The 24,279-nt window shown below is 42.7% G+C and overlaps 1 non-coding gene across 1 annotated transcript; it reads right to left on the reverse strand.

The window, feature by feature from the left end:
* Positions 1–481: 481 nt before the first annotated feature.
* Positions 482–588, reverse strand: LOC120278232. Its single transcript, XR_005541574.1, has one exon. It is a non-coding gene; the product is annotated as a small nucleolar RNA R71 (small nucleolar RNA).
* Positions 589–24,279: the final 23,691 nt, after the last annotated feature.

Below are 24,279 nucleotides of genomic sequence, written 5' to 3' on the forward strand. Positions count from 1 at the left end.
TGAGCTTGAACGTACACTTCGAAGGAAAGGGAAAGAACCTGTACAAGAACAACCTAATCCAGCTAATTTGGAAGTAGAAGGATCTGACAACATGGCAGAACAAAATGAGCAACAACGGACACTATCCGATTATGCCAGACCTTCAGTGTTGGGGACACAATCGAGTATTGTGCGTCCCCCAATTACAGCTCAGAATTTCGAGCTAAAGCCGACATACATCCATATGTTGCAGCAGTCCGCACAATTCAACGGTTTGGCCGATGAGGATCCAAATAGTCACATAGAGAGCTTCCTCGAGGTGTGTGACATGCTGAAGATAAATGGTGTGACGGATGATGCCATCAAATTGAGAGCCTTCCCATTTTCCTTAAAGGGGAAGGCAAAGCAGTGGCTACACTCATTACCTAGGGCATCAATCACTACATGAGAGGAGATGGTAGAACCTTTTCTAGCCTGTTATTTTCCTCCCAGAAAATCAGCAAAGCTTAGGAATGAGATCTCATCCTTTATGCAGTTGGAATTGGAGTCTCTATTTGAGACATGGGAAAGGTTCAAGGAACTCCTGCGCACGTGTCCGCAACACGGATTCCCGGAGTGGATGATTGTTCAAACCTTTGAAAATGGTTTGAACCTGAGTACAAGGCAACTCTTGGATGCGGTGGTAGGAGGTACCTTACGTAGCAAGACCCCCGACGAGGCTCGTCAATTGATTGAGGAAATGGGGTAAAATAGCTACCAGTGGAACGCTAGAGAGAAGAAAAAGGTGGCCGGTCTCCGTGAAATTGATGCGGTAACTTCATTGGCGGCCCAAGTGGAGAGTTTGAGTAAGAAGCTAGATCTTATAGCTTCCAATAGAGTGGTGGCCGTGACCAATTGCACCGGTTGTGGTGGAGGACATGCTCCCTCCGATTGCCCAATTGTCATTGGTGATGTTTCTTCAGTTGAGAATGTTGACTTTGTAGGTAATGGAATGAGACCTCAAGGGAATCCATACAGCAACACCTACAATTCAGGTTGGAAGAATCATCCCAACTTTTTATGGAGTAATCAAAGACTACAAAAGACCATGGGGTCATCGGGGTTCCAACAACAACAACAAGCCCCTCAAGTGGAAAACAGAATTTCAGGCTTGGAAACCCGAATAACGGATTTGGAGAAGCACTTGACTAGATTTATTCATTCGGCAAATACAAGGTTTGAATCAGTCGAGGCTACACATCACAATCACACCGCCTCCTTGCACAACCTTGAAAATCAAGTGGGGCAAATTGTGAAATCCCTTTCCGAAAGGCCACATGGGAGTCTACCAAGCAACACGGAAACCAACACGAGAGAACATGTGAAGGCGATGGCTTTGAGAAGCGGTCGTGAGGTGGAAGGGAGGCTTCCAAGTGAGAAGCCGAAAGAACACGCACCCGAGGTCGTCGAGGTTGAGAAGGGAGCAAATAAAGAGAAAGAGGTGGCACCCCCACCTTTCAAGCCAAGAATCCCTTATCCCTCTAGATTGAAGAACGACCAAGGGGATGACCAGTATAAGAAGTTCCTGAGTTTGTTCAAGCAACTCCACATCAACATTCCTTTTGTTGAGGCTTTGGATCAAATGCCTAAGTATGCGAAGTTCCTGAAAGACCTATTAACCAACAAGAGAAAATTGGAGGAGAGTGCTTCAGTATTGCTTGATGCTTCATGCTCGGCTGTGTTACAAAAGAACATGCCGAACAAGAAGAAAGACCTGGGAAGCTTCATTATTCCGTGTAACATCGGCAACTTAGGTGAGGAAATGGCATTGGCGGATTCAGGGGCAAGTATCAACGTCATGCCATATACTTTATTCCAAAAGCTAGGCTTGGGTGAGCCTAGACCTACTCGGATGACTTTACAATTGGCGGACCGAACGGTACGACATCCGAGAGGCATCATTGAAGACGTACTTGTCAAGGTGGACAAGTATATTTTTCCGGTTGACTTTGTAGTGCTAGATGTTGATGAGGATGCGAGATGTACTCTTGATACTTGGGAGACCGCTCTTGCGGACTTCCAAAGCAATGATTGACATGGGACGGGCGGAGAGCTCACATTGAGAGTCGGAGACGATAAACTCACTTATCGCCTTGCTGAAGCCATGCGGCATTCTCTCGATTTTGATGACACTTTGTATTTTTCTAGACACTCATCGATGAAATTGTTGATGAATATATACGAGAAATGTTCAACCCGGATCCGTATGAAGGTTTGTTTGACCGGAGGAGAGCAATGAAGAAGTACTGATGCTTGGTTCGACCGGAGAGGAAACATCTACCCCGGGAATCTTGAAAAAGGTGCTCCAGAAAATGAAAAGGGCTCGAATATGCCACCGAAAATGCCCCAAGACTGTTGGAGATGTACATGAGCCAAGGGAGTTGGACAAACAATTGCTAGGTGGTCCGAAGCCGATAGTACACCCTCTACCCTCAAGAGACTTTGCTCATCATGCTTTCAAGTTATGGGTAAGAGGGCAACCTTTATTCATGAACCCCCGTGAGGTAAGAAAGATACGTCAAGCTTAGTGACGTTAAACAAGCGCTTCTTGGGAGGTAACCCAAGTGTTTACTGTTCTCATACCTTTTAGTTTAGTTTGTTTGCATGAATAAATTGTTAAGTGTTGGTGTTTCAATTTTTGAGTGCTTGTGCTGTGATCCTATTGTGGGTTTTTAAAAGAATTCTTTATATATTTTTTTGTTGAGAATTGACGAAGTTTGGTCGTTTGAGTTCTATTTTGTGTTTTTATCTGGTATATCTTGCACAATAGGGCAGGCTCTGAGTGTGTAAACATGTTCAGATTAGTTCTGTAGAGCCTGCAGGTTTTTCTAAGTCATCCAGAGAAAACACACGGGCGTGTGGAATTGCCACACGCCCGTGGATGTGTACCACCAGCTCATCCAGAGAAGGCACAGGGGCGTGCGGCTGCCCCTGTGGATGACCATGCGACTGATGCACGCCTGTGGGTAATGTCCGCACGGGCGTGTGATTTCCTGCAGAGTTGGGCGGATTTTCCCGAGAATACACAGGGGCGTGGACTCGCCCCTGTGGACGACCTTGTGAACCACGCACGGGCGGTGGGTAATTTCCGCACGCCCGTGCGAAACTCTGCAGGTTGTCCCCTCCATTCCGAGAAAACACAGGGGCGTGCGGCCGCCACTGTGAGTTGAGGCATGTGAATGCCCACGCCCGTGTGGATATTCCGCACGGGCGTGCGGGCAACTTGATATTTTTCTCGGATAACCAGGGAAGCCACAGGGGCGTGCGTCTTCCCCTGTGGGTCTGGCGCAAGGGCGTGGGTATTTTCCACACGCCCGTGTGAGATCAGTCTAAGTCAGTGAGAGTTTTTCCGGAGAGCGCACAGGGGCGTGCATATGCCCCTGTGGAGCTTTGAAGTGAGGAACACGGGCGTGGGGAATTTCCACACGCCCGTGTGGATGCACAGAATGTCAAAAGTCACGAGTTCTGTTTAAAAATGGGATGATTTCTATCCTTCTTCACGACTCCGTTTCCCTCGAAAGCACTCTCACAACATTCTCCGAGTCCATTGCGCAGTTTGGTGGGATTTTAGGAAGTTTTCCGACCGACTCTCTATTTTATCATTTCTCCTCGTCGATAACTTCATTTTTTCTTCATCTTCTTCGTCAATTCATGATTTCTATTGATTAATCTAGTCGACAATGCTTCGTTTCTTCAATTGGAACAATGATTTACGTTTAGAATGAAGTTAGAGATATTATTGATGTGTATTTTTAGATTGTTGATATATGGCCGTGCGTTTCTCACGCCCCGTGAATCCACACGGGCGTGCGGAAATTCCACACAACCATGTGGATTTCTGCAGTATTGTTTTATCAACTTGTTTGACTAATTTGGTTTAAATTTGGCACATCATGGCACCTAGGACAAAGAAGCAAACTGATAAGAGGCCACGTGAGTCATCCTCTAAGCCCGAGGGCATGATATTTTCTATTCCCGTACATCAGGCCTGTTATGAGCGCTTATCGAGAATCCGCTTTGGACAGACTCGATTCCTGGACACGACTATATTACGAGATCTTCAGCAGGGAGATGAGTTCGCTGAGGAGATTGAGGACCTTGTTTCAGAGGGGGGTTGGCGGCAGTTGTTAACAATTAGAGAGCCAGCTATCCGAGAGTTTGCACTAGGGGTGCTCTCCTCGTTTGAGTTTGATAGAGCGTATGCGAGCTTCAACAGTTTGGGCACCATTCAGTTCAGAGTGTTTGGACACCACCATAGTCTGAGCATTACGCAGTTCTCCATACTACTTGGCTTATACGAGGAGGCATTCACAGATTCTGAGGAGTACGCATAGTTACCTACTGATTATCTTGGAACTTTGACCCCGCAGAGAGCTTACAGAGTGCTATGCAGTCAGGGTCAGTACGAGCCTGGGGTTTCCAAGGCCACGTGCCTTTCTCGGCCAGCCAACAGATACTTGCACGCAATCATGAGTAGGTCGGTGAATTGCTGTGGCGATAGTACTGGTGTCTTGAGCTGCCAGGAGTTGATGTACTTGTACTCAATGGTAGAGCGCGTACCGATACACTTGGGGCACATCTTGGCTGATTACATCAGGCATCAGGGACAATACACTAGACTGAGAGCAATCTTCTCAGGTCCTTACATTACGAGATTAGTGCTGGGCATGGGTCTCTTGGATTCGATTCGCGGGGCCGAGAAGACGAGTGTACCCGCTCACCTGGGTCTAGAGACGATGCGGTTGATGGGCATGGTCCGCAGGGTTCAGACAGGGATTATTGCGTTAGTTTTACCAGCCCCAGAGATAGCTGAGGATGAGGGTGATGACACCGGAGCATCTCAGCCCGCCCCCGAGCCTCAGCCTGCATTGATGGACACCGAGGTCCCTCCAGCGGCCGAGGAACCACCTCTAGTGCGTTTGTTTTCACCTTCTCGAGCCAATGATCGCTTTGAGAGGCTCGAGAATGCTATAGGAGTGGTCCGAGCCGAGGTTGCTGAGATTAGGGCTATGCAGGCCACTCAGTACATAGAGTTCATAGCGCGTTTTGACATATTACAGCAGATCCTAGAGCGAGACGTTGCCTCATCATTCGTCCTGCAGCCGAGGACTCTTCAGGCACCGCTAGTACCTCCAGCACCTCCATCCTCGACCGCAGCACCAGAGGACCCACTATATGCTTCCACTTCAGCAGCAGCAGCAGCGGATACTGAGAGCGACTTCGACACTTGACCTTCCTTTTACTTTCATGCATTTTACTTTATCTTATTTTCTTGTTTTTAGACTTGTTCACTCAGAAAGGATTTTTCCTTCTGAGTTTATGTTATTTTGCATTATCGAGTTATATTCATTGCTTCATCTTTTATACACTCGAGTTATTTTTGTTTTTCTTGATATATGCTCACTTAGCCAATGGCGGTTCACCGTAGTTGCAATGATTGTATTCTTAAGTCTAAGAGAATTGTTAACATTGAATGTTTTCATACTCTAGTTCTTGCTTGAATTTTTTTAGGAATTTTTTTGCCCGATTTACACTTAGTGCACTACTCACTCTTTGAACTCTATTGGAAACTCATGTTCGATGTTAAAGGGACTAGTTAGGTTTATTTTCTTGTGCTAAACTCAAAAACTTTGAAAAATGAAAAAGAAGGAACAAAAATAGTTTTTATTGTTTATTTGTGTTTGTTGGGTGGAAAGAGCTACCACCTATGAAGTATGAAGCTACTCTCACAAGTCGGATACTAGTTATGCCCTAATGAGAGAAAGAGCTATCTCATAGGATGAGTGAAAGCTACCACTCGGGTAGAAAGAGCTACCACCTCGAAAGTGTGAAAGCCACCTTAGCGGCCGCTTTGGAAAGGGCTACCTTAGAGGATGTGTGAAGCTACTACCATCTTTTAAATTTTTGTCACTTTTGTAGATAAATAAGTCCCTTGTACTTAGAACTTTGAGGAGTATACCTTGGGTTGTTTTGAGTGAGTTCACACACATACACGAAATTCGGGTTTGTTGTCCTTTTTTATTCAAGTTTTTAGCTAGAGCATTGATTTTTTCGTATTTAGTGTTGAAATTTTCCTTACTTGTAGAATACTTTCTTTGTATACCTTGCTGAACCTAAGGCCAAGCACTTTCAATATTTTCTTCATCAATGCACAGAATGTTTTAATGTTTGCTTGAGGACAAGCAAAAGCTTAAGTGTGGGGGAGTTTGATAAGTGCTTGTGCGATATGAGTGCGAAGCGTTCATTCCTTATATTGAGCATTACTTTTCTTAGGTTTTTACATTAATATGTGTGTTTTTATGTTACTTTTATGCAGGTAGGGTTGTGAGGCAGAGTATGAAGGAAATAGGCCAATGTGGATCATAATGCACCTATTTTGGAGGAGATCTTGCTAAGGTTCAAACGCGAAGACATAGGTCAGGTGTGAGATGCTAGAGTGTGTGCCAACCTCCTCGTATTCGAGTGAGCACATTCATTTGGAGGGGCACAAAGGCAGTCACACTCGAACATTCTGATTTATGCATATAAGAACAAGAGATCCACCAACGTGCACATCATTGAAGAGGCAAGTGATTCACGACGTAAACGTGTGCCCGTTTGCGTTACCCCAATGAAAGTATGGAATTCGGGAAATCAGAGAAATCAGAGAAACAGAGAATCCACACGGGCGTGTGGAATTATCCACGCCCGTGTGGAAATTCCACAGGGGCGTGTGACATCATACACGCCCGTGCAGTCGCCCGATTCCAACCCTATATAAAGCCGATTTCAGCCCCGATTTTGGTATTCTTTTCTCCATCTTTTCCCCAACTTGTGTGAGGACTTCGGCTAGGGTTTCGACGGATATTGGCCAAGGTTTTGGAGAAGTTCTACGGCTCTGACATCATGATTCCATTAGGAAGAAGGTTGGTAGGGGAGCTTCGATCGAGGCGTATCCTATACTCGACGAAAGAATCTTTGTACGACGAGTAGAAGACTCTCCACAAGACCATCGACACGACCATCGAGGGGGTTTCTTTATGGATTCATTACTTTTACATTCGATTTCTTTGATTGTATTAAGCTCCATGGAGAGCCAAACCCCTAGTGGGTACTTGGATGATTGTGAACCCTAGGATGTATTCGTTTCATTGAACTTCTTTATTATGCTTTCAATAAATTGATGTTTATTGTGAGTTCCAACCTTGAATGCTTGATTGTATGAACATTTCCCCTAGAGTGACACTAGGGTTGAGAGTTCTTGTTGGTAACCTTGTGAGTGAGTGACACACCACGAGCGTTAGACAAAGCTAGGTTGGAGAGCGTTGAGAGGATCTTAGTATCTAGGGCTTAATTGTGGCTAGGGACCTTCCGCCTGGACCAAAAGGTTAGGTCTATATTTAGGAAGAGATTTATCACTTGGAATCCCTAGAGTTCATTGAAACTCTATGCGAGTGTGAGGTGTTGAGATTGTTCGATTTCTCCTCCGGGACATGTATAGAGTTAGGCATAGTTGACCTTAGATTTGGGACTATGTTTGTAAGGATTTCCACGACTCATCATTGCATTGATTAGGAAGTATAATAGAGAGTTCTTGCACTTGAAGCGAGTATCCTAGGTGAAGCATTATCCGAGTACCCCATCTTTATCGATTGCCTTACCCTCTTCTTAGTTTTGCTCTTTCACTTGTTGATTTTATTGTTGAGAATTGAATCAATTTCACACCTATCACAATTGATCTTCCACATAGCTAAGAATCAAATTAAGTATTTTCACTCCCTACTCCCTGTGGATTCGACCCCGCTCAGCCGGGATTATTACTTCGACAAGCCCGTTCACTTACGGGATATAAGCAAGGGGAACTTGTCATATTAATAGGGCTGTAATCAGGCATCCACACGGGCTTGTGCAATTTCCACACGGCCGAGTGGATTTACAGACTTGAGTTTTTTTTCACGCGCTATGAATAGTAACTATTACAGCGATTTGCTACATTGATTTGCTACAATACTTCACCGGAATGCTCCCGAATCCACTATTTATCATCGAGGACACATGAATGGGCACACATTCATGCGATAAATCATGTCGTGTCTTCAATAACACCACATTGACGAAGTTCTTGCTAGTATTGCACAACTCGGAACACATGGGTGTGACAGCCTTTGTGCCTGTCCAATTTGTGTGTTCGCTAGAACACAATGGATGTTGGCACACGCTGACAATGCCCTTTGCGTGTTACCCGCAAGTGCACGGGTTTGTCGAGTAATAAATTTCCAGGAGGGTGGGGTATTGTATCCATAGGGAGTAGGGAGTAAAAATACTTAAATTGCTACTTAACCAAGTGAAGATAAACAATGATTGTGTTGATAAGGTGTGATGTAAGCAAGAGTAAAAGAAACAAGAAAAAGAAGCACAAGTAGATGAGATATAAGGCAATCGATAGAATAGGGGTACTTGGATACTATTCCGCCTAAGACAATCGTTTCAAGTGCAAAACTAACTATTATGCTTCCTAACTAATACATTAATGAGTCATGGAGATCCTAAGATACATGGTCCCAAATCTAAGGTCAACCATGACGAAATCTACACCAAGTCCCAGTCAAGAAATCGATCAGTCTCAACACCTCGCACTGTGTACAGTTGCAAGACGCTCTAGGGATTCCAAGTGATAAACCCTATTCCTATGTGTAGACCTAACCCTTTGGTCCAGGCGGAAGGTCCCTAGTCACAATTAAGCCTTAGGTGCTAAAATCACTTCAACGCTTCACTCCATTGCCTTTGCAACTAAGCCCCATCGGAAAGTCATCCCTTAGCTCGTTCACTCTACTATGACCACAAAGAACTCTTAGAACGTGGAGGTAGAGTAAATCAAATTGAAAGGGAAAGGTGACGCTCCGTTACCTCTCAACTCACCCTCTCAACCCTCTCCAATCTAGCTTTGTCTAACCCTCATGGCATGTCACCCATCCACAAATTTTACCAATATAGACTCTCAACCCTAGTGTTACTTTAAGGGAGAAATCAATCAACAGGAATTCAAGATTGAAACTCAATTAAAACATCAATTAAGGAAAGCATAATAAAAGGTTTAAAGAAACAATAGCATCCTAGGGTTCACAAATCCAAGTACCCACTAGGGGGTTTAGCTCTCCATGGAGCTAGTTACAATCAACAATGAAATCGAATGTAAAAACAAGTAATCCATAGAAAACCCTCCTCGGTGTTCATGTCGATGGTCTTGTGGAGTAGTTGAGTCTTCTCTAATGGTTCCCTTGACCGGCCTGGGGCACACCTCGTCGGATCTATACCGACGAAAGCTCCCCCAATAACCTTCTTCCATGCGAATTACGATATCAAATCCTTGAAACCACTCCTAAGATGTGCCAAAAGCCTCGCGAAACCCTAGCCGACGGCCTTCCAAATGATGGAAAAAAGTAGAAGAGAAGAGATGAAAAAGATCCCCAAAATTGGGCTGAATCGCAGATTAAATAGGGCTAGAATCGGGCATCCACACGCCCTTGTGGATGTCTCCCATGGGCCTATGGAATTTCCACATGGGGGTGGGCAATTTTCACACACCCGTATGGATTCTTTGGAAATCTCATTTTCGGCAGTCTGTGAAAAGAACTACTATAGTAGTCGGCTAGAACACTCCCAATTTTACACTTTTTATCGAGGCAACATAAACGAGCACATGTTTATGCCGTAGATCGCACGTCTTCTTCAATCAAAAACTTCATTAGCGAAGATCTTATCATCAATGCACGAGTTGGGATATGCAAATGTGACTGCCTTTATGCCCCTCCAATCTATTATTGTGACTTGAATTCATGAAGGTTGGCACACATTCACTTCTCTTGGAGTCCCACTTGTGTCTTCACATTTGTTCCTTCACGATTCCACTAAACAATGCTATTACGATCTACTTTTGGCTTCCTTTCCCAATACTTAGCTTCATAGCCCTATATGCATGAAAGTAACACAAATGCACCAGTATTAGCGCCAAAACCTGATAAAAGTAATGCTCATCATATTGAAAGAACACTTCGCATTCTTATTACACAGGAACTTATCACACACTTACATGTCTTTGAGCACAACTTGTGTCTTCATGTTTGTTCACTCCAAGACTTCATCAATAAATGCATCCATGATCTACTTTTGGTTCTTTTCTTCCACAATTGTCTCCACAACCCTGAATGCACAAAAGAACACATATACAGATGATTAAGCGATAAAATCTCATAAAAGTAATGCTTAATGTAAGAAAATAATACTTCACATTACTTATACACAAGCACGTATCAAACTCCCGCACACTTAAGCTTTTGCTTATCCTCAAGCAAAAATAAAACATTAAAGCATATAAGATGGAAAATTGAAAGTACTTGGCCTTAGGTTCAGCAAAAGCATGCAAAAGAAGCATTCTACAAGTAAGAAAAAATTCCAACACTGAATAAGAAAAATCCATGCTCTAGCTAAAAACTTGAATAAAAAGGACAACAACCCGATATCATGTAAGTGTGTGCAAACTCACTCAAGTCAACCCAAACGTATACTCCTCAATGCTCTAAGTGAGAAAGACTTATTTATGTAGAAAAAGAAAAGAGAAGGTAGTAGCTTCTGACACGTCCGAATATGCGTGTAAACCGCAAGTGTACGGGTGTCGAAGTAATAATTACCCTGGTGAGTGGGTAGTCAAATCCACAGGGAACGGAAGTATTAGTAATAACCATTTCTCAATTATCTAGACGGAATCAATGAATATGATGAAGTGAACTAATTGCAAGCAAAGAAAACGAGTATGCAAGAAATAAAGTAGAAGAGTCTCAATCACTAAGGATGAGGTATTCGGGCAATGATCCCCCTAAGATCTTCCTTGAAGCTCAAGATTCACTAAATGCTCTAGAATCGAGTCTAATGAGTCGAGGTAATCCAACGATAACCAATCCTTGTCCCCAAGCAAAAGGCACTAGTCCCCTACAAGGTCCCGGTGGAGAAATCGACCAATCTCAACACTTCACACCCTATATGACCGCATTATGCTATAAGGAAACCTAAGAGTGAAACTGATTCCTAAATGTAGATCAAACCCTAATTCCCGGCGAAGGATCCTAACCCCCTACAAGGTCCGGGCAGAGAAATCGAGCAATCTCACGCCTCACACCAAATATGGTTGCAAAGAGAATATGGAATACGGAGATAGGAAACACTCAATCGAAGGGGAAAGGGGACACTCCTCCATCTCAAGGCTCACCCTCTCAACCCTCTTTAATATTGGAAATCTAACTCTAATGGAGACCTCTCACATCAAAGTATTAAATCATGCAATGTAAATCAACCACAAGGATTAACAACACTAGCAAGCAATTAAATCACAAGATTAAAACTCAAGACAACTTGGATTAACTAGAAGCATTAAGAGAATCAATTCAAAATATAAATCTTAGGGTTCACATGCCCAAATATCCACTAGGGTTTAGCCCTCCATGGGCCTAGTTACAAAACAATAATGGATACAATGAAAAGCAATAAAACCCATAGAGAAAACCCCCTCGAATTCGCGCGGATTGGCCTTGATTGGTAGTTCTACGTCTTGAAGGGTTCCTCTCCGAAGCTAGGTCGCCAATGGCTCCCCAAGATGCTATGACGTCGAAGGAACCTATCAAAGTTGGTGAAGAACTCCCTCTCAATTGGCGAAGACCTTCTCCTCAAACCCTAGCCGCCTCTCTCTCAATGTCTATGCTCAAAGCTCCGCAAAAAGTCCCTTTAGAATCGGCGAAAAGGTGTATTTATAGCCTCACAACGCATCTGTCACGTGCCCCCACGCGCCCGCGTTGATTTTCCACGCGCCCTCGTGGGCTGCAGACAGTAATTCTGCTACAATAATTATGCTACAGTAATTCTGCTACAGTACTTTTGCAACAGTACTTTTGCTCCAATGATTTCCACAAACGCGATGATAAACATTCTCCTCTTAAGGCCACACGATCGGGCACACGATCATATGGTAGGCTATACGGCTTTTCCTTCATCAATGCGTCTTGAAAGGTCTTGAAATCTTTACAAAGAGGAGGAATGTGGAGACATGGCTGCCTTTGTGCCCTTCCATTAATAACTTGGCTTGCAAAAACTATGGAAGTTGGCACACATCTCCTCATACACGAACTCCTCTTGTGTCTTCCAACTTGATTTGTACAAGAACTCCCAATATTATGCCATGATAGCCTATCTTCGCTCCCTTTTGAAATCCTAATGCCTTCACAACCTATATGCATAAAAGAACACCCAATACACGAAATGAGACATAAACCGAATAAAATATGATGCTCAATGTATGTAAAACATGCATAAAAACATGTTCACTCAAGCACTTATCAGCTTCACACATCCTCTAAGGTAGCCCTTTCCGAAGTCGCAGCTAAGGTGGCTTTCACACTTTCGAGGTATTAGCTCTTTCTACTAGTGTAGTAGCTTTCACTCATTCCATGAGATAGCTCTTTCTCTCATTAAGGCATAACTAGTATCCGACTTATGAGAGTAGCTTCATATTTCACAGGTGCTAGCTCTTTCCACACCTAATGCATCAACAAACAACATAACTTATTTTTTCTGTGACATTAAAACAAGAAAACAAACTACACAGTCCCTTAAACATCAATCTTGAGTTTCCTCAAGGTTTAATGAGTGAGTGGTGCAACAAGTGTCAATTGGAAAAACTTCCTAAAAATTCATGTAAAACTAGAGCATGAGAACATTCAATGTTAAAAATTCTCCTAAACTTAAGAATACACCCATTGCGACTAAAGTGAACCATCATTGGCTACATGAGCATGAATAATGAAAGCATAAGTAAGAACATGTGTAATGTGAATTTCCCCTCATACTTAAGATGTACATTGACCTTAGCATACACATGCAAGCACAATAAAAATATAAAGAAATCAAAAACAATTTTAGAGAAGGGTAATTGAAACAATACTCCCCTTACCTCCTAATGGTATGTTTGATGGAGCTATATTCATTGAGAGTTATGTTCCAACGGGTTGTGGAGCACACACGGCCATGTGAATGTCACATTGACCGTGCTAATGACTATTCCTCAAATTCCAGACTTACAAAACCATCTGCACGTATACACAAGGGGGTTCAGTGGAGCTCAACAAAAACAAAATAAAGGTGAGTCTATAAAGATATAAAAATGAAATGCAACTCGAAATAACTAGAAAGCAATAAGAAAAACTTATAAGGAAAATCCTTTCTAAGTAGTACAAGTCTAAATATAATGTAGAAATAAAAATATTAAAAATATAAAGACAAAAAAAGGTAAAGACGCCTCAAGCATCAGTTTTCTGCTCGGTCGGCTCTGCTGCTGCTGCTGGTGGATCAATTGGTACTGGTGGTGGTGGTGATGCTGGGGATGTTGGAGGAGTGCAGGGTCTCATAACAAATGGGGAGGTTGCATCTCACTCTAAGGTCTATTGTATGATGTCAAGACGCGCCATCACCTTTGTGTGGTTCGCAGCCTATGTAGCGCGAACCTCAGCTAACTTTGTCCGTAGCACCCCTACAGCACTCTCAAGCCTCTTAAAATGATCATAGGCTCTAGATGGAGAAAGCATACGCACTAGAGGTGGCTCCTGTATTGTAGGTTGTGCCTTTGTCTCCCTCTGTTCAGGCTGCGGCTCACGAGCAGGCTGTGACCCCTCTACTGAGTCACCCTCACCCTCGGCTGTCTCATGTAGGGGAATGATCATCACATATACGCCATCTCTATATCTCCTGATCATGCCCATGAGTCTTATAGTCTCCAAGCCGAGGGGAGATAGTACAATGTTCATCTCGGTCCCTCTAATAGCGTCCATGAGATCCATGCCCATGATAAGTCTGGTAATGTATGGAAACGAGAAAATCACCCCAACTCTGCAGTACTAGCCCTGGTGACGCAAGTACTCGGCTAGAATGTGTCCAAGATGGAGCGGCTCGCGCTGCACCATCGAATATAAATAGAACAGCTCTCGTCGGCTGAAGACTCCCATGCCATCACAACGGTCGTTCACTAATCTGCTCAGAACGGCGTGGATGTATCTGTAAGATGATCGGGAGAGACATGTAGCCTTAAAGACTACTGGCTCGTACTGACCTTGGCCACATAATGCCCTATAAGCGCTCTGAAGAGTCAAGCTACCAGGATAATCTGTCAGAAGCTGCTCGTACTCCTCTGTGTAAGTAAAGGCCTCGTCATATAATCCAAGTCAGATCGAGAACTGTGTGACAACCATACTAGAGTACTGACTGAACGCTTTGAACTATATGGCGTCAATGGTGTCAAAACTGCTGTAAGAACAGTCGAACTCAAATGACACCAACACCTCTAGCGTCAACATGCAGATGGCTGGCTTGCGATTTGACAGTAATCTGCACTAGCTACCGACTGAGAGGAGCTCGTTGAACTCATTGGCCATATCATCCCCAAGCTGGATCTCCTGAAGTGCACCCAAGTTCGGGAATCTTGAGTTTTGACAGTAGCTCAAAACGGACCTAATGCTCAGGGATGGCAAACTCCATGTGCTCAGGCTTAGGAGAATGCTCTCTGAGATGCTTGCCAGCTACTTTCTTGGTCCTGGATGCCATATCTACAAGAATTGAAGAGAAATTGATCAATTAAGCTCAAAAATACAACTCTGCAGAAATCCACACGATCGTGTAGAAATTCCACACGCACGTGTGGATCTACGGGGTGTGAAAGCCACACTGTCAAGTTACTAAAATCCTCCAAATACATCAAATTCATTTAAATCTCTTCTAAAATCATTCTCCAACATTCTATTCATGATATTCAAGCAAAATAAACCACATTAAGAAAAAGAAATGAAGATTGGTGAAGAGAAAGGGAAAAGTAAGCTTACCAACAAAATGAAACTCAAAAACTTCGAATGCGGCCGGAAAACTCAATCAAATCCCTATAAATAAACGGTGAGGGGTCAGGAAGGTGAAGAGAGGTAACTTTTGAGTGCTTGGGAGTTAAAGAATGAAGGGGCACGAATAGGTTTTAAAGAAAATCCTTGCCTCTTTGCGTTCTGTGCATCCACACAGGCGTGTGGAAATTACCCATGCCCGTGTGACTCCACAGGAGAGCTCACAGGGGTAAACACATGCCCCTGTGTGCTCTCGAAATAGCCTATGACTGTTACTGAACGCATCCATATGGGCGTGTGGAAATTACCCACGCCCGTGTGCCCGACCTACAGGGGCACCCATAAGCCCCAATGGCATCTCATTCCTCCCGAGAAAAATGACTAAGTTTTCCACATGCCCCTATGGAAATTCCACACCGGTTTGTGGATGCTTATAGGGGCACTCACATGCCCCTATGTGCTCTCCGGATGGAGAAGAAGTCTCTGCAGAGTTTCACATGGGCGTGTGGAAATTACACACGCCCGTGTGCCATTCACAGGGTCATCTACAGGGACGTTCACACACCCCTGTGTCTTCTCAGGATGGAGTCTGAGAACTCTACAGAGATCCACATGCCTGTGTGGAAATTACCTAGGGGCTTGTGACCGTCGCAAGGCCATTCACAGGGGCACTCACACGCCCCTATGTCTTCTCGGGAAATTATGTCAAGTTTGATAAGTGCTTGTGTATAAGTAATACGAAGTATTCTTTTCTTACATTGAGCATTACTTTTCTCAAATTTTATCGCTTATTCATGTGTATATGTGTTCTTTTGTGCATTCTTGGTTGCGGAGATAATTGTGGAAGAAAGGAACCAAAAGTGGATCATGGATGCAGTTGTTGATAAAGTCTTGGAGTGAACAAACATGAAGACACAAGTTGTGCTCAAAGACATGTGGGTGTGTGCCAACCCCTATTGTGCTTAAGTGAATACATAATTTGGAGGGGTACAAAGGCCATCACACTTATGTGTTCCGACTTGTGCAATACTAGCGAGATCTTCGTCAATGTGATTTATTGAAGACGCAACGTGATTTACACATGAATGTGTGCTCATTCATGTGCCCTCGATGAAAAGTGTGGATTCGGAAGTATTTTGGCAAAGCACTGCAGCAGTTTACTGCAGCAAAGAAATGTATGAAAATTACTGTAGCAGTATTATTCACAGCTCGCAGGAAATCAACTTCTTGAAATTCACACGGGCTTGTGGAAATTCCACACGCTCGTGTGGATGCTCGATTCTAGCCCCTATAAATACCATGATTTCAAACATTTTGGAGGATCCTTTTCTCATTTTTCCCCATCTTTGAAGGAGCTCATGGCTAGGGTTTGTAAAGGCTTTGGTTAGGTCTTAGGAGTGGTTCTATGGCCTTTGACGTTGCTGATAAGTGTTTGTGTATTAGTGATACGAAGTATTCTTTTCTTATAGTGAGCATTACTTTTCTCTGATTTTATCGCTTATACATATGTATTTGTGTTCTTTTGTGCATATAGGGTTATGGCAGCAATAGTAGAAGAAAGAAGCCAAAAGTAGATCGTGGATGCATTTTGATGATGGAATCTTGGAGTGAACAAACGCGGCGACAGAAGTTGTGTTTAAAGACACGTGATTGTGTGCCAACCTCCATCATGCTCAAACAAATACATAGTTCAGAGGGGCACAAAGGCAGTGATATTCACGTGTTCTGACTTGTGCAACACTAGCAAGACCTTCATCAATGTGTCATTTATTGAAGACACAATGCGATCTACTGCATGAATGTGTGCCCGTTCATATGGTCTCGATGAAAAGTGTGGATTCGGGATTATTGTGGTGGAGTACTCTAGTAGTTACTATTCACAGACTACAAAAAATCAGTTTTCTGGAGATTCACACGTTCATGTGGAAATTCCACATGCCCGTGTGGATATTCGATTCTAGCCCTATTTAAGTCATGATTTTCAGCCATTTTAAGGAATCTTTCGCCCATCTTTTGCCCATCTTTTTCTCATCTTTGGAGGCGCTCGTGGCTAGGGTTTCGATAGGCTTTGGCAAGGCTTTTGGAGTGGTTCTACGGCCTTCAACACCATGTTCCTTTGGAAGATAGTTATTGGGGGAGCTTTCATCGGCATCGATTCGGCTAAGTGTGCTCTAGGCTTATCGAGGGAACTTTTGGAGAAGACGAGGCTACTCTACAAGACCAGCGATACAGAGTACAAGAGGGTTTTACTTATGGATTGCATGTTTTTTTTTTCGATTTTATTGTTGATTGTATCTTGCTCCATGGAGAGCTAAACCCCTAGTGGGTGGTTGGACTTGTAAACCCTAGTCGATTGCATTGTTGATTTTGTTTCATTGACCTTTTATTATATTTTCTTTAATTAATGTTCTAATTGAGCTCCAATCTTGAATGCTTGTTGAAGTGATTTTCCCTTTCAGTGACATTAGGGTTGAGAACACATCTTGGTAATCCTTGTGGATGAGTGACACAACATGAGCATTAGACAAAACTAGATTGGAGAGGGTTGAGAGGGTGAATCAAGAGGTAATGAAACGTTCTCTTTCCCTTATGGTGTGATTTATACTACCTCCGTATTCCAAGAGTTCTTTGCGGTCATAATAGAGTGAAGTGCTAAGAGAGGAACTCCGCTAGGGCTTAGTTGTGCAAGCGACAGACTGAAGCGTTGTAGTAATCTTTAGTTCTGGGGCTTAATTAAGACTTGGGGTCTTTCACCTGGACCAAAGGGTTAGATCTAGACTAGGAAATAGGTTTTATCACTTGGAGTCCCAAGAGCTTTAAGCAGCCTTACACAGTGTTAGGTGTTGAGATTGAGCAATTTCTCTGCTGGGCATAGTGTAGGATTAGTCACGGTTGACCTAAGATTTGGGACCGTGTGTTGAAGAATTTCCCTGACTCATTAGACATCAGTTGAGAGACATAATGTTTGATCTTGCACTTGAAGCAATAGTCATAGGGTGAGCAATGTCCGGGTGCCCCACTTTCTATAGATTGCCTTTCCTATCTTTTTATTGCATCTCTTTCTCTTGTTTTCATTATTTTTATTTGCATTGATATTGTTTACACCACTATTAATTCATCTTCACCATAGTTAAGAAGCAATTCTTATGTTTCTGATCACTATTCCCTGTGGATATTATTACCCACTCACCAGATACTTTTATTACTTCGACAACCCGTGCACTTGCTGTACACACGCAAAGGGGTGTATCAATCATGTTTCTTTGGAAGAGAGTTATTGGGGAAGCTTTCATCGGTATCGATTCGGTTAGCTGTGCCCTAGGCTTGATGAGGAGACCCTTGGAGAAGACAATGCAGCTCCACAAGACCATCGATACGGACTACGCGGGCTTTTTAGTTATGGATTGCATACTTTTAGATTCGATTTCATTATTGATTTTATATTGCTCCATGGAGAGCCAAACCCCTAATGTGTGCCTGGACTTGTAAACCCTAGGATGATTTTGTTTCATTCACCTTTTATTATATTTTCTTAATTGATGTTTTATTTGACTTCCAACCTTGGATGCTTGTTAACTTGATTTTCCATTAGAGTAACACTAGGGTTGAGAATCTATACTGGTAATCCTTTTGAATGAGTGACACTTCATTTAGATTAGACAAAGCTAGGTTGGAGAGGATCGAGATGGTGAGTCGAGAGGTAGCGGACCGTCCCCTTTTCCTTCTGGTGTAATTTATCCTACATCCACGTTCCAAGAGTTCTTTGCGGTCACAATACAATGAAGTTCTAAGAGACAAACTCCACTGGGTTTAGTTGCTCGAGCAACAGAGTGAAGTGTTGAAGTAATCATTACAGCTGGGCTCAATTGTGACTAGGGGTCTTCCACCTGGACCAAAGGGTTGACCTATATTAGGGAATAGGGTTTATCACTTGGAGTCCATAGTGCTTTAAGAAACCTTGCACAGTTTGATGTGTTGGGAGTACTTCTTTCCGCTGGGGCAAAGTGTAGGGTTAGTCACGGTTGACCTTATGTTTGGGACAGTGTGTTTTTGGATTTTCATGACTTATTAAACATCAGTTACGAGAAATAATGATTAGTCTTGCACTTGAAACAATAGTCCTAGGGTGAGCAATGTCTGAGTGCCCCATCTTCTATCGATTTCCTCTCCTTATATTCTATTTTGTCTCTTTCTTTTTTCTTTATTTTTACTTGCATCAATATTGTTCACACCACTCTTGAATCATTTTCACTATAGTTAAATAACAATTCTTATGTTTCCAAGCACTATTCCCCGTGGATACGAGTACCCACTTACCGGGTTACTTTATTACTTCGATAACTCGTGCACTTGCGGTACACACACGCAAGGGCTGTGTAAAGTTTTTTTCGGCTACATTCGAAGATTGTCATTCTCATTTTGTTGGTAAGCTTCATTTTTCTCTCTTCTTCGCCAATCTTGATTTATTTTGCTTAAAGTGGTAAATGTTGCTTCGATTTCTTGTTTAAATGGTTGGTTAATGCATTTAGAGTGATTTTAGACTAAATTGTTTTATGTATTTTTGGGATTTTTGCAACTTAGCCGTGAGGCTTTCACTCCCCAAGATCCAACGAGCGTGTAGAATTTCCACACAACCATGTGGATTTCTACAGAATTAGGTTTTAGAGTTTATTTGATCAATTTCTCTTAAATTCTTGTATATATGGCACCCAGGACCAAGAAAGCAGCCATCAAGCTTCCTAGAGAGCATTCTCTTGAGCCTGAGCACATGGAGTTTGCCATCCTCGAGCATCAGGATTGATTTGAGCGTTTGTCGAAGCTCAAGTTTGGACAGTGTGTTTTCCCAACATGAGCTCATTACGGGAGATTCAGTTAGGGAACGATATGGCCGATGAGGTTGATGAGCTCCTATCAGTGGCTAACTAGAGATATTTATTGTCGATTAGAGATAGCAACCCGTATGTTGACACTAGAGGTGCTCACCTCATTTGAATTCGATAGGGCTTATAGCAGTTTCTCGAGCATTGACGCCATACAGTTCAGAGTATTTGGACAGTACCATAGTATGAGCATCATGCAATTCTCAGTCAGATTGGGCTTGTACGATGAGTCTTTCACTAACATCAAGGAGTTTGAGCAGCAGCCGACAGACTATCCTGGCAATTTGATGCCGCAGCACATATAGAGCGTTATGCGGCCAGGGACAATACGAGCCAGGAGTGTCTAAGGTGACATATCTCTACCGACCTACCTATAGGTACATCCATACCGTTCTGAGCAGATCAATGAATGATCGTGGTGACAGTACGGGAGTTTTGAGTCGGTAGGAGTTACTCTACCTCTATTCTATGGTATAGAGCGATCCACTCCACCTTGGACACATTTTGGTAGAGTACCTACGGCATCAGGGTCAGTATGCCAGGGTCGGAGTCCTTTTCTTAGGCCCCTACATTACTAGATTCATCATCGGGATGGTTTTGTTAGACGTGATCAGGGGGGCCGAGAAGATGATAGTACCATCTCCCCTCGGTTTGGAGATGATGAGACTCATGGGCATGATGAGGAGAAACAGAGATGGCGTATATGTGATGATCATGCCCTCACTAGTGCCAGTCGAATGCGAGGATGATGCACCAGAGGGGTCCTAGCCTACTCCCGAGCCACAGCTGGAGCCTATGGAGATAGAGGTACCACCTGCTGTATAAGAGCCATCTCAAGTGCGTATGTTTCCTCTATCTTGAGCCTATGATCATTTTGAGAAGCTTAAGAGTGATATAGGGGTGCTACGGACAAAGCTAGCTGAGGTTCATGTGACATAAGCTACGAAGCACATAGAGGTAATGGCGCATCTTGACACTCTACAGGAGTTACTTGAGCTATCATTTGGAAGGATGTTTGGAAAGGGTCCTTGCTCAATTTGATTCTTCCTATCAAGATTAAAGACATGAACTTTTCTCATTGGGAGTGTCAAATGTAGTACATGAAATTTGTGAAATAGAGAACATGGTTATTGTAGAAGATCATTCAGAATCACATGCACAAGCATACAGTCTGCCGAACATCATTAAACAAGATTTAGCACAGTTCGAGGAACTTGATAGATTGGAGGAGAGGAGATTGCGATCATCCATTGAGGAACCACCCGAGTTAGAGCTTAAAACTTTGCTAGCACATTTGGAATATACTTTTCTAATGGAAGGATCAAAGCATCCTGTTATTGTGGCTTCAAACCTCTCTGTAGATCAGAAGGACAAGTTTGAGAACATGTTGAAGAAACATAAATCTACCATTGCTTGGAAGATTTCTGATATAAAAGGCATCAATCCCTCATTTTGTACTCATAAAACCCTAATAGAGGTTAAGTGCAAATCTGTGATTCAACCACAGAGAAGATTGAACCCAAACATGAAGGAAGGTGTCAAGGCATAGGTGGTTAAACTTCTGGATGAGGGAATCATTTATCCCATCTTCGATAGTGGTTGGGTGAGCCCAACTAAAGTAGTCCTAAAGAAGGAAGGAATGACAGTGGTGAGAAATTAAAGGAATGAATTAATCCCAACCAGGATGGTTACAGGTTGGCACGTCTGCATTCATTATAAAAGGTTGAATGATGCAACTCGAAAGGATTATTTCCCATTGCCATTTATTGATCAGATTTTGGAGCGATTGGCTGGGCACCATTTTTATTGCTTCCTTGATGGTATGTCAGGATACTTTTAAATTCTCATAGCTCCGGAAGATCAAGAGAAGACAACAATTACCTACCCCTAAGTCACTTTTGCTTATAGAAGAATGCCTTTTGGGTTATGCAATGCACCGACGACATTCTAAGTTTGCATGACTGTTATTTTTTATGATCTCCTAGAGGACATTATGGAGATGTTCATGGATGACTTTTCAGTGTTTGGAGACTCCTTCTATATTTGTTTAAGAAATTTTGAGAGAGTGTTCGTGAGATATGAAGAGATAAATCTTGTTCTTAATAGGGAAAATTGTCATTTTATGGTCCAAGAGGTCATTGTCCTTGGTCATAAGATTTTCCGAGTGGGAATGGAGGTAGACAAGGTGAAGATTGAGGTCATAGAAAAACTCCCTTCACCTACGAATGTGAAAGGAGTTCGTAGTTTTTTGGGGCATGCGGGCTTCTACAAGAGGTTCATCAAGGATTTTTCGAAGATCACTCAACCGTTGACAAAACTCTTTGATAAGGATGCTTCCTTTGATTTCAAGAATGATTGTTTGATTGCTTTTAATTTGTTGAAAGAGAAATTAGTGCAAGCACCTATTCTAATCATGCCAGATTGGAACTAATCCTTTGAGCTCATGTGCGACGCGAGTGACTATGCTATTGGAGCAGTTTTGGGTCAGAGTAAAGGTAAACAGTTCCAACTGATCTATTATGCTAGCAAGACTCTTACGAGTGCTCAAGAGAACTATATAACTACATAAAGGAGTTGTTAGCAGTGGTGTTTGCTTTTGATAAGTTCAGGCCATACCTCATCTACAGATTGCTAATCTATCAAATAAAATAATAATCAATGCAAGGGGTGGTTCAAATTCTCAAAAACTTGACACACCCCTTACGGGTGTGTACCGCAAGTGCACGGGTTGTCAAAGTAATAAAGTACCCTGGTGAGTGGGTAGTCGTATCCATAGGGAATAATGATTGGAAACACAAGAATTGCTATTTAACTATAGTGAAGATGATTCAAGAGTGGTGTAAACAATGTTGATGCAAGTAAAAATAAAGAAAAGAAGCAAGAGACACAATAGAATTTTAGGAGAGGCATTCGATAGATGATAAGGCACCCGGACATTGCTCACCCTAGGACTATTGTTTCAAGTGCAAGACTAATCATTATGTCTCCTAAATGATGTTTAATGAGTTATGAAAATCAAAAAATACACGGTCCAAAAACTAAGGTTAACCGTGACTAACCCTACACTATGCTCCGGTGGAAAAAAGTACTCTCGACGCCTCACACTGTGCAAGGTTACTTAAAGCTCTAGGGACTCCAAGTGATAAACTTTATTTCATAATATAAGTCTAACCCTTTGGTCCAGGCAAAAGATCCCTAGTCACAACTAAGCCCTAGCACTAAGGATTACTTCAATACTTCACTATGTTGCTCATGCAACTAAGCCCTATTGGAGTTTGTCTTTTAGCACTTCACTCTATTGTGACCGCAAAGAACTCTGGAATGTGGAGGTAGGATATCACACCGGAAAGGAAAGGGGATATTCCGCTATCTCTCGACTCACTCTCTCGACCATCTCTAACCTAGCTTTGTCTAATCCTATTGAAGTGTCACTCATTCACAAGGATTACCAATATAGATTATCAACCCTAGTGTCATTCTAAGGGAAAATCAATTCCACAAGCATCCAAGGTTAGAACTCAATTAAAAAATCAAAACAATTAAAGAAATATAATAAAAGGTCAATGAAACAAAATCATCCTAGGGTTTACAAGTCCAAGCACCTACTAGGGGTTTAGCTCCCCATGGAGCAATATACAATCCACAATGAAATCAAATGTAAAGGCATGCAAAACCCCCTCGTAAAACCCCCTCGTAGTCCGTATCGATGGTCTTGTGGACCTGGCTTGTCTTCTCCAAGGTTCCCTCATCAAGCCTAGGGCAAACCTCGCCGATTTAATGTCAACGAAAGCTCTCCCGATAACTCTCTTTCAAAGGAACGCAATGTCGAAGGCCGTAGAACCACTCCCAAGACCTAACCAAAGCCTCTCCAAATCCTAGCCGTAAGCGCCTCCTAAGATGGGTAAAAAATGAGAAAAGGATCCTCCAAAACGTCTGAAATCATGATATTTATAGTGGTTGGAATCGGGCCTTCACACAGGCGTGTGGAATTTCCACACAGCCGTGTGGATTTATGGACTTGAGTTTTTTTCTCCGTGCTGTGAACAGTAACTGCTATAGTGATTTGCTACAATATTCCTCTGCTAATGAAGCATGAATGTGTCTATGTAGACTGTAATTGAGTAGTTGGGTGGCTCTTGTACCTAACCAGCATGTCCATCCTTCAGAAAGTTTTTTTGTGCAGTCTATGTTAGTTGTACTAAAAAAAACAATGAAAAAAATTGAAAAAAATGAAATGAAATGAAAATAAAAACCTTAGTGATCTTTTTGACTACCTATTAAAGGTTCTGAGAAGGGAAAGGGAATTAGTTCTAGGTTAAGAGTTAGAAGGATCTTACTTGTTCATTGAAGTGGCACTTAGAAATTTAAGACTTAGTACTCTTTGCATGTGGAGTGATTAGCATCTAGAGCTGTACGGATTTAAGTCAGTGGGCTAGACCAGGTCAGTGCAGATGAGATAGAAGATTCACACACATGGC

This window comes from Dioscorea cayenensis, chromosome 15, assembly GCF_009730915.1.
Source record: "Dioscorea cayenensis subsp. rotundata cultivar TDr96_F1 chromosome 15, TDr96_F1_v2_PseudoChromosome.rev07_lg8_w22 25.fasta, whole genome shotgun sequence".
Classification (NCBI taxonomy): Eukaryota; Viridiplantae; Streptophyta; class Magnoliopsida; order Dioscoreales; family Dioscoreaceae; genus Dioscorea; species Dioscorea cayenensis.